The following is a 5,939-nucleotide window of genomic DNA, read 5'->3' on the forward strand; positions in this document are numbered from 1 at the left end:
TTCCTAACCGTAGGGGCTAGAACGGTCATTCTTACACCGTTTTGTTCAGAAGAGATGGGGGAATCTTAAAGTGTTAACAATTTATCATTAAAATATGAATTATTAAAGATATTTGACTTGTAATGCACCATAACTGAGTAGAGCGAAGCAAAAACTGCCTTGACCTGCCCTCAAACAACGCTTTGTAACTCTAAATCTATTTGGAGCATCTTTCACCGTAAGAGACAGCAGGCTTTGGTGAACAGTCATGGAAATTTTCAGGTCTCTGTGGAAATCCAACAAAAAGTTATGACGAGAGAAAAAAGTGGTTCATTTCCAGAGTTTGAAATCTGAAGAAATCTGAGCGAAGGACGAATTTCCTACCCTCAAACAAGTCCAACTCATTTCAGAACGGTAATAGGTGAGAAAGAAATTCTTGAATTGTGAGCGTCAGGAGTGTCTGAAGATATACTGGGACAAGCCTCATGTCTTAACTTTGCTTCGTTAAGGAGATATGACGATTCGAATATGCCTCTCATTACAGAAATCAAGCGGTGATTTTGAACAAACTCTCCATTGACTTTCTATGGAGAGTTTTCCGACTTTGTGTTGGTCTGAGGAGATTTGCAAAAATTCTATAAGTCCCACAACAATGATGGTGACATTTCCTGAAAGCCAGCAAAAATACCTATGTTTTGATGTATAATTTGTGGAAGTTGAGCGAAAATTGAGCAAGTAGCAAGAAGTTGTTCGGACATGAAGAGAAGACTGCAAAACCTTCAGTGGCACACTGGAAGCCAAGAGCATAGCAACCATAAATACACAAATACAAATACACATGTATTTTGTGAAAAATCACAATTTTGCAACTGAAAACTTTAAGAGGCATAAAAGTAAAACGGTAAAAGATTTGAAAAAGCTGATTTATACCTGAATAGCCCAATAATTTGAGACCATTTTAAAGTTTTGAATGGTTGCTCCATGTGAAAATATGAGGAAGTAGTTAAGTTTCAAAAACACTCCATGGCACAAATACTCTTACCTTTAGGCTCTGTGTATGTGTGTGTGTGTGTATCAATATTTATCCCATTTTAAAGTATTACTCCTCCATAATTGTATTTCTGTTAAATCAAAGTACTTTTACTACATCTTAGTACTTCTGCTCAATCATAGTATTTCTGCTAAATCATAGTATTTCTGCTACTTTTTGGTACTTGTGCTAAATACAGTATTTCTGCTAAATCATACTATTTCTGCTATTTTATAGGATTTGAGGTAAATATAGTATTTCTGCCAAAACATAGTATTTCTGCCAAATATAGTATTTCTGATTAATTATAGTTTTTCTACCAAATCATAGTACAGTATTTCTGCTTTTTATAGGATTTATGCTTAATATAGTATTTCTGCTTTTTATAGGATTTGTGCTTAATATAGTATTTCTGCTAAATGTAGTATTTATGCTTAATCATACTATTTCTATACATTTCTTCCAGGTCCCCAGGCAGCCAATCCTCTGTGAGGACTCAGACATTCAAATATACAGATCAGGGCCTGCACGGCTTCCCAGCCAGCCAATCATATCTGAGGTCTTCCGTTTCCTCTCTCGTCATATCTCAGCGACGGTTGTACAAGGAGCAATGAAAATCGCAGTCAAAGTACACCAAAGTCCGTAGTTTTTGAGTTACACAACGTTTTGTAACTCCAAAAAACGGCGTTTTTCGCCTCTTACCGCGATCTAATTCTGACTGCTCATCACCCTGTTTTTCAAGGTGCCCGCTCTCTTTCCCAGTGGCGTAGTTGGTAATGACACGGGTCTGCAAGCCAAAGATCGTGTGTTCGATTCCACCTTGGTCAACATGTTTTTTCCCTACAAATTAATACACTGTCACAGACCAGTTATTCATATTCATCATTTATTACAATTTTGCAAACCTTTATGATTTTACCAGCTTTTCTAATATGGACCTCACATTCTTGTTAACACTCCATGGCACAAATACTCTTCCCTTTAGGCTCTGTGTGTGTGTGTGTGTGTATCAATATTTCTCCCATTTTAAAGTATTACTCCTCCATAATTGTATTTCTGTTAAATCAAAGTACTTTTACTACATCTTAGTACTTCTGCTCAATCATAGTATTTCTGCTAAATCATAGTATTTTTGACAAATCATGATTTTTGTGCCAAATCATAACATTTGTGTTATGTTAAAGTATTACTACTAATTGGAGGAATTTCTGTCATGTTACAGTATATGTGCTAAATATAGTATTTCTGCCAAATCATACTATTTTTACTATATTATAGTTTTCTTTCTAAATACAGCATTTCTGCTATATAATTGTATTTCTGCTATGTTATAATATTTCTGTCAAATGATAGTATTTGTGCTAAAGCATAGTATTAATTTAAAATTACAATATTCATAGTTCATCACAGTGTCTCTGGTAAATCACAGTATTTCTGCTATGTTGTACTATTTTTCTAAATCATAGTGTTTCTGTAATGTTTAAGTATTTTTGGCTAAATATATTCTTTCTGTTATCTTATACTATTTCTCCTAAATTCTTGTATTTTTGAGAAGTTATCATGTTTCTGGTAAGTTACAATATTTCTGCTAAGTTCTGCTATGCTATTGTATTTCTGCCAAGTATTATGTTTCCTCTAAGATATTGCAGTTCTGCTAAGTTATTACATTTTCGCAAAGTTCTTTTGCTTCTGAAAAGTTTTTACAATTTCTGCAACTTTTCAGCTTTTTCAGTTACTTTTTGCATGCAGCTTCAGCTTTAAAGCATCCACACTGCATTTTCGCAGGAAATGCAAATTTTTCTAGTTATATGTTGTTGTTTTTTTGCTGTAAATCTCAACTATTTACACTCCATTTATTCAAAATATCTGCCTTTTCTAGAAGGTTTTAATGGTGGGGAGGAGGTAGGAGTAGGAGTGGGGGTGAGGATGACGCACAGGTTGAAATAGTTTACTTGTACTGCCTGTCCTTGCTCTCATTATATCTGCATCTGGACCTGTCAGAGTTATTTTGCCTATGGTTTATGTTATGCCTTAAAGTTTGTTGACCTATTCAAATATTTCATTAGCAAGCTACTACCAGAACATATCACAAATATATTTACAAGCTGGGACAGCTCAACTAATGACGCAAATATTGTTCTGGTAGTCTTTTGAATACCTATTTTTAACAGTTCTGCAGCACAGGCTTAGAGCACAACATTTCCACAGATGAGAAGTCTGAAAAGTCTTAATCAGATTTCAATTATACTCCCATCTTTCTTTGGTTAATAACAATCACAAAATGCTATTTTTTTATTAACTAGAATCAGTCTGACTACAAATAGAGCACTCAACTCAAATTCCTAAATGTGCATTGACTTGGTTTGTGCACAAGACAACTGCAGAACATACTGGAAAGAGTTTAGTCTTTTATAAGGAACGCTTTCAGTTTAACAACTGCACCAGTTTGAGAAAATACAGAGATTATTATTCAAGGAAGGGACTTCAAGTATGCTTTTAAAACAGGACCGCAGATGATTTACATTACAATTCAGCACCACAAGAAGCAGACTTTTAAAAATGATAACAAGTCAATTTGATTTGATTTATATAGCACAAAATCTCAGCAACTGTCCCCTCAAGGCACTTTATGTTGCAATAATAAAGAGAAAACCCCAACAATCACATGACTCCCTATGGCCAAGCATTTGGTGACAGTGAGGAGGAAATACTTCCTTTAAACAGGAAGAAACCTTCAACAGACATGGTACTATGAGGTCATTAAGATAAGATGGGACCTGATTATTTTAAGATAAGATGGATCCTGTATGGGAGGATATATAATGTATATTAAGAGTAATATCTCAGCCGTTGATTCTCAGGATGTCTATGTATGAACTTGGGTAGGTATTCTTCAGTGGCTGAGAGTGGGACAGGCAAGATCTTCCAGAAGTGAGCCAGGTTGGCACACCTATGGCGAATTCTGCGACAAAGAAGGGCAAAGGTAAGCACACAGCTAAGGTGAGCAGGGAAATAATAAATCATCAATTGACTAAGTGGCCCAACTAATACTGCCACTTAACGCTGCAGCAAAAAGTGGAGAGTGAGCCTGACAGCATATGACTACTTGCACTCATGTTGAGTGTACTGTAATATTTCTTGATTGTCAAAATGCAAAAGGATCATCTGAATGGGAGGGTTGTGGCTCCTTGAGCAAGCTCCATGCTCCATGTTCCTATTAGCCCTCCACAGGAGTAACCTGCAAATCGTGCTGCTACTACTAGGTAGCTTCCAGGTATCAATACCTGTTAAAGTATGAGTATGATCAGGAAATTTGTTTAGCAAAACTTTACTGTAAAGAAAAAAACTAGTTAAAATATGGAATTGGCTTATGCTTTTGGCAAAAACAAAATAACAGAAATAGCTGTGAAGTGAGATAGATGTAAACAAGTAGGGGGCAGTTATAACACTGGCAACGTGCCTTTTTATCTCAGGATGTAAATGTTGTTTCTATGTGACATTTCATCATTTTCAGTTAATACTTTGCATACTACTGGGCTGACCACATTCACCTCTAAGACAATTTCTATTAACTCCAGAGAGCAGGTCATTTGTTGTTGTTTATCACTGCCTCTGGAGTAAACACTGCTAAACTTTCCATTTAAATTATAATAACCTCAGACTGAAGTGGTGAGATCGTCAGTGTTGCTTTGTTGTTAATGCTTTAAAAAAAAAAAAAAAATCCAAAGTCACCCACTGATTAAAAACTGCATCTAACATACAGGCAATGTGTGAAAATATCAGCTGAGAGTTTTGCTTAGGGAGTGAGCTTTTAAGCTGAGCACATCATCTGTGCTCTTGTTTACAAGATTCTGAAATAGGTATGGAGAAAACAAATATGTCTTCTTTCTCTTTTTTCTTGCAAGTTTGAAAAGTCGTGACAGCTTCAGAAAAAAGGTGTAGTTCAAGAATAGAAGGCCAAATGTCAGGGGCTGGGTCTGTGAGCCAGCATTTTGAGTTTATTTTGTATTTTTTAAATCTTATGTTATATTGGAAATATGTTAAGTTCTTGTGTTGTTATTATTAGTTAGGATTTAGTTGAGTTTTAGTATAGTTTATGTTTCACCTGTCTCTTGTTTATGAGTCTTTTCTGTTTGTCGTGTGTTTTCTCCACATCTATGTGGTTCCCCCTTTCTCTCCTGTGTCCCTCTCTCGCTCCCTCTTTCTGTCTCTTGTGTCAAGCTTGCGTGCCCCAGTTCATGTCCCTTCATGTTTCCCGTTTTATTTTGAAAGTCTTGTTTCCATGTTCAGTGAGTTTCGTTTTGCTTCCCCTGTGGTGTCATGTTCATTTGTGTCAGGTGTGTTTCCCCAGGTGTTTCCACTTCCCTCATTACCTTTCTGTGTATTTTAGACCTGTGTACCTCTGTCTGGTGTCAGGTTGTCTGTTATTCTCACCTCTTGTTTTATGGCTGTCATATTTCTCTAGTCTTGGTTTTCTCGTGTTTAGGTTTATGGTGATCATTAGAACTTTTCCATGTCCTGCGTTAGTTTTTTCCCAGTTTAGGTTATTGTTTAGTTTTGCACCTTTGTGTGCCTTTGCTTTTCTTTTTGTGGTAGTTATTGGCCAAAATAAACAGCTCGCTTTTTGATCAGCTTTAGTCCTGTCCCTCGTGTGTCCTGCATTCGGGTCCACGCTCCTCAAACACATCGGCCATTCCCGACGTGACACCAAGACTCCGCTAAGAAACTTCCTCTGTTGATACAAATACAATAAAGCACCAGCATGCCAGATATTGCAAAACATCTCGTTTTTAATGCCTGGCTACCTTTTCATTTGATGAGCTGTTTTCCAACCCGAGCTGTAATTCTCGCCCTTTTTATAATTAAACAAATATCATATCTGTCCAAAAGATTCCAATAAACAAATAAACTCACTAATGAAAATTCTACA

This window comes from Rhamphochromis longiceps, linkage group LG17, assembly GCF_057381845.1.
Source record: "Rhamphochromis longiceps isolate RC_006_pf linkage group LG17, R_longiceps_female_GT1.1, whole genome shotgun sequence".
In the NCBI taxonomy this organism is placed as follows: domain Eukaryota; kingdom Metazoa; phylum Chordata; class Actinopteri; order Cichliformes; family Cichlidae; genus Rhamphochromis; species Rhamphochromis longiceps.